Below are 12,516 nucleotides of genomic sequence, written 5' to 3' on the forward strand. Positions count from 1 at the left end.
GAGCTTTTTAAAAGCATTGTATTGTTACTAAAACACCCAGGAATCTCTTCTATTTCTTCCAAGATCTTACTGTACTTAAGATGAAATATACATAGTCAAAAATGTGCTGACTTTGAGAATGGCAATGTAAGGAGCTCAGTGGACATCCTCCCCAGTGAAAAACTTTTATTAGTAAAATAATAACAACAATTCAAATGATCTAAAATATTTGCAAAAAGTATGTAGCAAATTTTAAAAAACATTTATTCAAAAAATCCTACCAGATATTGGTAGAACAACAATAATATTTTTTGTAGCATTTGAGACATGGTTTGCTCCCATGGCCACTCCTATACCAAGTTCAATGTGAAGGAAACTTTACTGTGGGTGTTTGTGGCCAAGAAAATCAAGCTCCTTCTCCCAGCACCAAGCCAAGAGCTATGGGACACAAGAGAGGACAGGCAGCCAAAATCTTTCATCCTCCTTCAACCTTGTGTTGCAGAAGCTCTGTTCCTGGCAAGAGGATCAGAGTTTCCTCCCTCATGAAGTCCTCATTCATAAGGCAGAAGCTATACTCCAGGCCAAAAATACTGGGCATTCCTTGTCTCTGCTCCAACCTGCTTGGAAGTGAGAGGTTCCACAATGAAAGGGGCAAGCCATGAAGATCATGGGCTATTATCCCCATCTAATACCTCATTCATAGAGTATATGTATATGTATCTTGGAGAAGCAGGCCACTGTCTCCAACCCCAGGCCCAATGCAATGGCATAGATATTCTTCCCAGGGGACAAGGAATACTTTAAGAAAGGAGATCTCTGCAGCTCTCCATAAAGGAACTGACTTTATTTGAAACACACTATGAAAAGTTTATGCCTGAAGAATACCTAGTGGTAAGTAAATAAGAGAAGGTTATAGCCCCATGACAGTGATAGCAACAAGCAAAATATTAGCATGGCTAGAGGGTAAGCAGAAAGAACTAGAGAAAGAGACAGCTAAGAAGAGCCTTCCTGGAATTGAAGCAAGCTTCTGAGACAGGCAACACCCTTCTTATGCACAGTTGCCCACTTTAATTGGATTATATTGTGAAGCAATTTATGCCCCCAGAGCATTGTCATAAAATAAATAAATAATAAATAAACAAACAATCAGCTGGCAAATAAAGGAGGCTGTTAGCTGGATACAATACTAAAAGAGGAAGCCCAGCTAAAAGCTTAAGGGACTCTTCACTAAGATACACTTAAAAAGAGGCTGGCTAAGACCACAGCCATCTCTGATGGTCAGACAGAATGTGCACAAAATGCCCAAGTGGGGCCCTCAAAGGAGTGACATCAGAAATGACACACTGCCGGAGGAAAATAGCTCACGGAACTAATTCAGCCAGATCACTAACCAAATAATAACAAGCCCTTGACAGAGAGATGGGCTGCTGGTGGGTCAGCTTGATTTCCAGATTGGCTACAATCTGCTATCTAATATGTCCAATTTTTAACAGAAAAGAGGCATACAAAGAAATAGGAAAATGTAACTCATACATAGAAAGAAAAAAGCATGCTAGAAACTTTCTTTAGAGTGCCCAGATGTAGGATTTAGCAGACAAAGATGTCAAAGAAGCTATGATACCTATATTCAAAGAACAATGTGAAGCCATGTTTAATGAATTAAATGAAAGTGACAGCAATGTCTCATAAAATAGAGAATAGCAATAAAGGGATAGAAATAACAGAAGGAGCCAGGCAGAAATTCTAGAGTAGAAAGTGCAAGAACCAAAATGAAACATTCACTGGAGGGTCTGAACAGTAGGTTTTAGCTGGCAGAAGCATGAATCAGTGAATTTGAAGACACAGATATAGAGATTATGCAATCAGAAAAACAGGAAGGAGAACAAATGAGGAAGCATAAACACAGCCTCAGAGAAATTTGAAATACCACTAAGTGCACCGACATATGCATAATGTAAGCTGCAAAACGAGAGGAAAGAGACAAAGTCAAAAATATATTTGAATACATAATGGCTAAAAACATATGCATTTTGAAAAATATCATTAATCTTCACATCCAAAAAGCTCAATAAACTCTAAGGAGGAAATACAACAAGCTCTACAGTTGGACATACTGTAGTCAGAATGTTGAAAAAAAAATCTTGTGAAAGCAGCAAAAGAGGAAAACACTCATCCTGTACCTGAGCGCTAAGACCAACAGAATGTAAGACAGTTGACTTATCATAATGATATCCTTCTTTCCCATTGAAAAAATGTAGGTAAGTAACGACAATAATTATTTATTTAAAATTATAAGGCAATTCAACATAAAGCTATACTTCTAAGTGATAGAGACTGCAAAATTGTTTGATGACAGTCCCTTAGTGTCTTTTTATTTTTTACTTTTACCAAATGATATACATATAATCTTAATATATAAATCATAGATCTTGATTTATAAGAGCTTTTATTATTTAATTCATGTAGGAAATGGAAGATGGCAGTAAAAATATTCATACTGCAAGGTAGCATATGTGAAGTTCTAAGTAACATAAGTGTTGGTATAGAAAATATTACTTAATTTACCTTGTAGCAGACTTTGTACGTATGACTGCCTCTCATGGCCACCAAGATCTTATTGAGATAACAAAAAATAATTAAAAACTTTTAAAATCACACAGGAGGTTTAATGGGAAGGTAGTCCTTCAGTAGAAGACGCATTTCAACAATATTTTGAAACAAAAGGCCTAGTTAATTAACATGTTGGATTATGGCTGAGGATGTAGCTGAACTATCCTATGTAAATGGAAATATGGGCTATGGGTTTTGGAATCCAGATTAAATACATTCTTCTTCTGACAATTCCAGGGTCACTGTACTCATCCACTAGTGCAAAGTTAATCAGCCTATATGTTGGGTCATATCCGCCACCCTTTGGCCTACTTGCTTTTCCCTCATTATAATATAAGTGAACATACAAGGTTCAACATGTATTTGAAAGTCATCACTAAATAGAAAATGCTAAGATAAAGAAGGTAAGATTTTTACCAGAGGACAGAGAATAATTTGAGAGAACAAGAGTTTGATCAGGCAAAGGATTTTTAGGAAGGCTGAACTATTATGTATCCTACTATAATTGTAGTTATGTGACATTATGCATTTGTCAATACTCATTGAACTGAATAGCACATGGAGGGAAATCTGTGTCAAAACGTTTCAGCTGAACACAAACTAAAAGAATCGACACTTCAGTGAGCACCCTGAACAAGGAATAGTCTTGCAAATAAAATAGTTTGGAAAAGAAAATAAATGTAAAAGAAACAATATGAGAGGGAAAAAAAAAGAGATGCAAAGATCAGGAATGATTCCAGCATAGGAAATTAGGGGATGAAACAACAAAGAAGGCACCGAGGAACAAATCACTATGTAGCTGTAATAATTCCTATGTGGTTATAATAACACACATGTAACAAAAATGGCTATGTGACTATAGCAAGCATTTCCTTAACTGGAAAAAGATATAATCCTTGAGACAGAATGGATAATGAATACCCATGAAGGTAAATGATTTTTAAAAAATTATCACTTAAACATATTGTTAGGAAATACAATTGAGTTTTAAACAAAATGTGTTTGAGCTGTGTGAGTCCACTTATATGTGGATTTCCTTCTTCCTCTGCCACTCCGAGACAGCAAGACCAATCTCTCCTCTTCCTCCTCCTGAACCTACTCAATTTGAAAAACTTTATGAAGATCTACTTCTATTTTGTCAATAGTAAATGTATTTCCTTTTCCTTATGATCCTCCTGATAACATTTTCTTTTCTCTAGCTTCCTTTATTTTAAGTATACAGTATACAATAGAGATTACATACAAAATTATGTGTTAACAGACTATTTTATTGGTGGTAAGGCTTCCAGTCAACAGTAAGCTATTAGTAGATAAGTTTTGGGGGTGTCAAAATTTATATGTAGATTTTAGAATGTGAGGGGTTGGCACCTGTAACCCCTATATTACAAGTTTCAACTGTATAACACAATCAAATAATATCTTTAAAGCGTCCAGGATGAGAGAAGAATGAGAATTATTTTGCTATAAGATGTTTTGTCAATAACATTGAAAGCTAAAGTGCACAAAAAATAAAATCCATAGACGATTGTAAAATGCATGAGTACTGACTCATGAATCTACTACACTATAATATGAACATTATTTATATAATATTAATAATAAATCACTACTAAGTGATTTTCATCTGTTAGAAACAAAATATAGAAAAAATACAGAAAATTTTATGGTTACAGAGCAGACTATAGTGACATCCTTATATTACGAAAATGCAGCCCACAAAAGTCAACAGGTAGTAGTAGAGAATGAATGGGCTTTAGATAATTTAAGATATTAATATATGCCAATGTATAAAAGAAGTTGAGACCTAAAATTGATGGAATAAGAAATATAGGCTTAAGTATATATGTGTACAATCTCCATGAATATGTGTGTGTTATGTTATGAAGGTAGCTTAAAGAAAAAGAAAAGGTAGAGATATAAGTATACATTTGCAAACTGAGGAAAAGGAGACAACGTTTTAGCAAATTATATTTTCAAATTTCATTTAAAAATCTGTATAATTATTGAAGTTCATGAAGAAAAAAATGAAGGTACAAATTATAGTATTTGCAGTTGATGAGAAGTGTCTGCTTCCATTGCCCGTGAATCCCTAACAGAATGGTGCCAGGCTCCACCAGGAGACCTTCCTGAGTCCCATCTGAAAGCCTCCACCTGAAAGCATCCCTCATTTTAATGACCCAGCAAGGCTACCTCTGAAGAGAAGAGCAGTTCTCAGCAGCCTGAGGGGTGCTGGTAGAGACATACCAAAAGGTAAGAGGAATTAGAAGAAAGTGTTCCCCAGCTGTGTTTGTGTCTCATAACCTATACAGATGCTTCTCAAATGTAGTTCCCCTGCTTTTTCAGTCCAGAAATTTCAAGTTACCTGTCTTGATGAGCAAATGGAGAATAAGGGCTTAGAAACTTGCCTAGCAATTTGACAGTAATAGTTTTGTTTGTTGAATATAATAATTAAATGTTTGGTTTGTAATTTTTATTTTTATTTCATTTTTTTGGTACTATATTGCACAAAATAGCACCAGTCTGAAATAGATTGGAGCAGGGAGAGATCTATCCCTTCACATCAGCTGCTTGAAAACTCATGGTCTACAGCTTTTAACCACCATGTCTGTTTTCTGTCTATTTCAAATTCAAATCACTAGTGCCTAGCACAAGGGCTGTCATATTTGTGACTCAAGTAATATTTTTGAGTGAGTGAATGGAGAAGTGCCTCAAACATAATAAAATTAATAACTATTTATTGAGTGTTCAAAAATAAAAATTGGCCTCCTCTAAGGATCCTGACTAGAAGAACAGATGGATGAACAAGGGGACTGCCTCTCATTATGGGCCCTTATTATCACTTAATTTTTACCACTTAAATGTGAGCAAGAATAACTATTTTAAATGTAGAAGGTAATTCCTCTGAGGGTAGAGATGAGGAGTTTGACCTGAGACTGCAAGAGGATGATATGGTTCAGGATGACATGATTGTAGCTATAGTTACTTACCCTAACTCCTGGTATTTCAAAATAGGAGGGGAGGTAGGGTTTTTAGACTGTGATGTCCTCTTTAGGAAAGGGTATAATGAATACATATGAAGGAATGATGATTACAATTCAATTTAGGCATCCCATAAAAATTAACTGAGAAAAGTTGACAATAATAATTTGTATTTTAAACATATGTTTTCTCCCTTCTTTTCATACAATAAAAGTAGCACTCAATAAAGTTCCAGGGTTTTAGATACATATATCTTTCAGCCTAAGAATAGTATCAAATAATATTAGAAACATTGGTAAACTAAAAGAATTCTGTTGTATCTATGAGCAACTCAAGGGCAGGCTCTGTGCCTTTTCCCTTTCATTTTACTCTGTCAGTACTAACGTTTCAGAAATGGAAACTTTCTTCAAACACCAACTGTGGGCAAATCTAGAAAAGAAGAAAATAGCAGTCTCCTCTCCTCTTTGTGTTACCATGAGACACTCCAAAATCGTCCACAGTGGTTTTGTATTCTTAAACAATGGGAGAAGTGCCCTGTTCTCTGAAGAATATGAAGGCAGGTCATTCAAGGAGCCCCTTATTTATTCAGAATCCTTCACAAAAGGATTGAATGAAATAGTATGGAGCGTGTGTTTGTTGTCTGCTGTTGCTAGCCTTGTGATTTTGGAAGATAGGTGTCAAATGCTTACTCTGTGCAGAATCGTAAGGGACTCACTAAAGTGAAAAAGAATAAAGCTATGAAATCGTCTGTTTTGGAACCTGTTTTCAACCATCACTAACAAGATGAGAATCATTAGAAGAAGTAGAAAACTACCTTATAAAAGAAAATACCAATTATTTTGCAGTGAAGGATTCCAAACCATTGTAAACAGACCATAGAAATGTAAATTGGAAGATGCTGAGCACGTGACTTTTCAGGCTCATTTCAATTTACCATTTTACCTTCTTTCCCTTTTTTATGACACCCAGGAAAAAATTGCCTCTACTTTAAAAATTATTGTATTATACACATATGCAACATGAAAAATGTTAATTCTTCAGGGATACTTTCCCCTAGGCCTTCAATTTGATTTTGAGATTGATGAAGTGAATGACAGTATTTCATTACTGAAACCCCCCTAGGAAAGTACTTCGGCTTGCCTAGTAAATTGTGAATGTCATGTTGATTTTATTACTCCACTAAAGGATGATATTGACTCCTTGTGAAAATTGGGAATGGGTGGAAAATAAACCACAAAATGTCTGTCCTTAATCTTCTCTCTTCTCAGTATAAGAAAGCAAGAAAAAACTAATACATTCACCCTGTGGTTGTAGCTATAGTTACTTACCCTAACTCCTGGTATTTAAAAATACTCACGCACAAGCATGGCTAAATAATAAAATAAAATTACAGTTACTCCTACAAAACTCCTAAAAGTGCCTTTGTATCTTACTATATTTGATAATTTATTTCATTCATAAATTATATTGCAGAGGGAGTTTTTATTTATTACTGAAAGATTGGCAAGATCAAGCAACATGACCAAGGCCAGCAAACTGATAAGAAGAGAAATTATTGCATTTGGAATCCACCTTCTAACTCTAAACCCTAGCTTCTTATCAAAAGAAATCAAGATAAACCCCTGAAAGTTAAGCTTCCTTGTAAGGATCACTTATAGGAAAGGTTTGCAATTTGCAGGATGAGTCCACTACAGATATTTCCCTTGTTGTACTGAGTATTCAGTTTTATGTTCTGGCAGTGTTTCTGTCCTTTGTATATTTAAAAGATTGTGTGCCACACTTACCTCCACTCAGAAGGAGTAGAACGTTTCAGACCCCTGGATTTATTTCAAACAAGTCTTCCCTCCCCAATATCTCCCACCTGGACTTCGAGTCAATGCCGTCACTTCATTATTACAGATTCAGTCCAACCCTAGTTCCTTACATGACACTTGCCTGAGATAGAAACTTGTCAACAATCTCAACTCTACTTTCTGGATGGGTAAGACTTAGCACTTATATCACATTTTGGATACCCTGTCCAAGTTAAAACCACTACCATATTGACATCTTAAGGTCTCAAGCATATTCAGAAGTGTACACGTGTTCTCTGAGGTCATTGTCAGTGGTTCTCCATGTATTTCACTCAGACCAGCAGCATCAGCATCAGTTGTGAACTTAATAGAAACACAGATTCTTGAGCCTTCCCCAGACTTCAGAAACTCTGGAATTGGGGCTCAGTGACTTCTGTGTTAACAAGTCCCCAGGTAATTCTGATTAACAAAACTTGAAATTAAATTTTCTCTTCTATTCTTTATTGGATTAATCTGTGGGACTGGGTTTTAACTTTTCTCCCTACTCATAGTCTTCTCATGAATCAACTAAGCAGCCTGTGGGCTAGATTAAAAGAAAACACAGATGTTAAAATCAGAGGAACATAATTTTAAAGTGCCTCATATATTGCTCTTATTTCTCAGTATGAGTTCTGAAAGGTCAGAGTCACAATATATAGGCATATAGATGCACTTATAAACATATAAACAGCAAGCATTCAATATGCAGTCATTCTATAAATGATGGCCAGCGTTCAGTTCTACTCTGAAAGGTAATCATTAAAAAAGAGCAAAATAAAAAGTGTCCTTATGACAGATGCTTATGTGTGAATAGAAATGTCTCTGCATTTGTGTGTAATATCTGGCCTTTAATATATCTCTTCTTGTTTACCAGTGTTGTTGGTGCCACCTTTTTGCAAGAGATGAAGAGAAAGTTTCCCTGCAGGCACTGTTAGATCATTGTACCATGAACAGCAATCTGAGCATTTGGTCACGAAGAATGTTCACCAAAGGGATTTATATACTTCTCTCTGATATTTGTGGACATCTATTTCCTTGAGAAAATGGTGACTTATAAAATTGGCCTTGATACTGGGTTAGCAAATACTTAAGTAGATACAATTTAGGATATACTTGTTACCTGCACATTGGAATGGAAGGATACAAGCACACATACACATAGGTGAGCCAGACAGGAGTCTGATACCTTACATCCATGTGATTGAATATAAGACAAAGGACGGAATGCATTTGTTCTTTAAAATAGAACAAGAACTGAAATTTAAATTGCACTAAGCATTACTCAAGTTATATTGGAGGAAGAACTGAAATCATCATCCTCATCATTACATTGGGAAATTAGAAAACATGTCAGAGCAACTTCAATATCATCCTAGTTAGTTTCCTCATTAATGAGGAAACAGACTGAGAAAGGAGGGATAAATATCAAGAGAGTGGCAGAGTATTCTGCTTCTTAATCTTGGCCTGTCTTCTTTTAAATATCTGCCCCTTTCTTAGATTCTGTAGTAGTTTCCTAGGAATGACATAATAAATTACTACAAATTTGGTGGCTTAATACAATATACATTTATTCTCTCATAGTTCTGAAGGTGACAAGTCAAACAACCTGTTGGCATCCCTCAGAAAACTCCAGTGGAGAATCCTTCCTTGCCTCTTCCAGCTTCTGATGGCTCCAGATATTCCTTGGCAGCATAACTCCAATCTCTGTCTATGTCTTCACAGGCATTCTCCTTAATGTCTGTGCCTTCTCATCTTCTCTCAAAAAAATGGAAAAAAAAAGTAAAGTTGTTGCTACAGCTGTGCCAGCAGGCATAAAAAAATTGCAGTTTTTGCAAAATGACTTTTATCTTGTATTAAAAATGTAGCTTTCATGTGGGTCCTGGATTACCATAACAAATGCATATATGTTAGACTTTGATTTGAGAAAAAGTCAAGTTATTATATGACGAACCAAAAGACAAGTGAAAAACCTATAGCTAGATTATTTAATGCCAGCAAAGGATGGTTTGATAATTTTAGAAAGAGCCTTCGATTAAAAAATGTCAAGATAATAGGAGAAATAATTCTACCAAACAGGAGGCAGCAGACGAGTTCCCAGACAACATTAAGAAAGTCATTGAAAATAGATACATATCTGCCTGAACGGATTTATAGTGCAGACAAAAGAGCTGTATTCTTGGGGAAAAAATGCCCCAAGAGACATTTATCAGTAAGGAAGAGAAGTGAAGACCAGGATTTAAGTCAGGAAGGGATAAGCTAACTCTATTGTGCAAATGCAGTTGGGTTTATGATAAGGACTGCCTTTAACTATAAAGCTGTTAATTCCTGAGCCTTAAAGTAAAAAGATAAACACCAGCTGTCAGTCTTTGCATTGTACAACAAGAAGGCTTTGGCAATGAGAATCCTTTTTCTGGATTGATTCCATTGATGCTTTGTCCCTGAAGTCAGAAAGTATCTTACCAGTAAGGCAGTGCCATTTAAAGTTCTTTTGATATTGAACAATGCCCGTGGCCAACCAGAACTCTTATTTCAGCACCAAAGACATTAAAGTGATCTATTTGCCCCAAACACAACATCTATAATTCACCCTGTAGATCAGGCAGTCCTAAAGACCATTAAGGCTCATTACATGCGGTACCCAATGGAAAGGATTGTCAGTATTATGGAAGAGAACCCTGCTACAGAGAATATCATGAAAGTCTGATAGGACTAATGAACTGAAAATACCATCTTTGTTATATTTTTTTAAAAAGCTATGAAAGCCATCAAGTCTGAAAAAGCAAATTACTGCTGGAGAAAACTGTCCATGTGTTATGCATGACTTCACAGGATTTATGACTAAGCCAGTCAAGGAATTCATGAAAGAGATTGTGGATATGACAAAAAGGTGAAGGGGGACATGATTAAATGTTTTAAGATATGGATCGTGGAGAAATTTGAGGATTAATAGACACCACACAAAAGGAATTAACAGAAGACTTGATGACGACTGCTTTCGAATCAGTGCCAGACGATGAAGAAGAAGACGTAGAATAAGCAATGCTAGAAAACAAATCAACATGAGATAATTCAGCACAAGGCTTCCGACTTTTGACTTCTTTTATGACATGGACCCTTGTATGATGTGGGTACTGAAATTAAAGGAAACAGTGAAAGAATTAGTATCATATAGAAATATTTTTAGAGAAATGAAAAAGCAAAAAGCTTAGATAAAAGTTATGATATATTTTCATAAAGTTACACAGAGTGTACCTGCCTCTCCTGCCTCCCCTTTCACCTTCTCCACCTCCTCCATCTCTTCTGTCTCTTTAGAAGGCAGAGACAGCAAGACCGACCTCTCCTTTTCCTCCTCCTCCTTAGCCTACTCAACATGAAGATGATGTGTATGAAGACCTTTATGATGATCCACTTCCACTTAATAATAAATATATTTTATCTTCCTTATGATTTTAAATAACATTTCCTTTTTTCTAGATTGCTTTAGTGTAAGAATATGGTATATAACATGTATAATACAAAATATGTGTTAACCAACAGTTTGTTAACCATGAGGCTTTTGTTCAACAATAGGCTATTAGTAGTTAAGTTTTAGGGTAGTCAAAAGTTATACTCAGAATTTTTATTTTGTAGGGTGTTGGCTCACCTAACTTCCTCATTGTTCAAGATTCAAATACACATCTTGTCTGCTTCTATTTGCATGATGTTCTAGGAAAGTTGAAACTAACCTGTGACTTTAAGAAATCAGAATAGTTGTTTATCTGTGGAGAGAAGGAGGTCTCTCTGTGTGATTTCTCCTGATCTTTCACTTATAGCACTTTTATAGACACTGGTCTATAATCAGCTACTGACTAGCTCTCCCTGCTCTTGTCTCTTACTTAACTTCCAATTCCCAGGAATTTTATCAAGCCCTGGTGCAGGGTTGCTGACAAATTAGTTTATGGAACCAAACTGAAGATCTGGTCTCATCAGGTTTGGCAGCAGCATTTCCAAAAAATAATTTTTCAGGTTTTCATCACTCTTTTCTTAGCAAAAAGAAGAAGACATGAGAAGTCATTGTACTTGAGGTATATCTCTGTTTCTCCACTAATGTCAGTTATTTATTAAAAACCATCTTAGAGGGCATGTCCTTTTCACAATGTAAACTTTCTAACTAGATGTGAAAATAAGAACCCAGAGAAAACTCATTTAACTACTGCAGTAATGGAAAAAGCATAAAATTCAGGACATAAAAAATCCTGAAATATTTAATGATTTCCTAGCAATTCTCTTGCTTCAAATATAGCCTTTGAAATAAAATTTTAATTTTTCTAAAATAAAAGATACGCTTGTATAAAAGGCTAGAAAAGATAGAAAAAGATGCCAGTCTTAGTAAATGTATAAAACAAAGACTTTGAAAATCATAGAAAGTTATAATTAAAAATACAGAGTACCTCCTAAAAAAGAGATTCCAAAGTTTCCACAGGATGCTATCTTTTAGGTGTTATCATAATAAAGAAATAACAGAGCAAAAAAAAAGATATTGCTTTACATTCTCAGTTAAAATTTATTTAGAGAGAAATGCTGATTTGCCACCTTCTTTCAAGTGATGAAAAAAGATGAATGCTAATTTGCTAAGACGACATACAGAAAGGCCAGAAATAGCCATGTAGAAAACAATGATGAGAAAATATGACAGGACACTGCACTCAGGAATGGAAATGTAAAACACATCATGTGTTTCATAATTTTAACAGTCTGGCCAAGGCCATGGTTTCTGGGCCATTGGTTAGGCAAATATTAGCATTTTGTTCCTTTATTTCTTTATACCTTTCTGAAGATTCAGTTCAGGAACACACAACTATTAAATATCAAGACATGGCTAAAAATAATTAAAAAAATGGAGTCCAGAGTGACAAATGAGCAAATCATAAATGTTCACTTGTTTGTGCAGAACCCATCAAAGTCCATTTATTTTCAAATTACCCTTTAAGGTTATTTCTTTTTAGTTTTTTTTTCTTTCTCTCTAGAAGATATTTCTAAACAATATAAGGGAGAAAACACCAAAATTTGTAGTATAATTGATCTAATCTGTGCTTTTTTTTAATAATCTCTCTGAATTGACACTTTGAGTTCATTT

At 35.3% G+C, this 12,516-nt stretch overlaps 1 long non-coding RNA gene across 1 annotated transcript; it reads left to right on the forward strand.

Moving 5' to 3' along the window:
* Positions 1-1,912: 1,912 nt before the first annotated feature.
* LOC112132267 (uncharacterized) lies at positions 1,913-8,325 on the forward strand. The gene is made up of 3 exons (XR_002914074.3): positions 1,913-2,237; positions 4,642-4,839; positions 8,275-8,325. It is a non-coding gene; the product is annotated as an uncharacterized LOC112132267 (long non-coding RNA).
* Positions 8,326-12,516: the final 4,191 nt, after the last annotated feature.

Source organism: Pongo abelii, chromosome 11, assembly GCF_028885655.2.
Source record: "Pongo abelii isolate AG06213 chromosome 11, NHGRI_mPonAbe1-v2.0_pri, whole genome shotgun sequence".
Classification (NCBI taxonomy): domain Eukaryota; kingdom Metazoa; phylum Chordata; class Mammalia; order Primates; family Hominidae; genus Pongo; species Pongo abelii.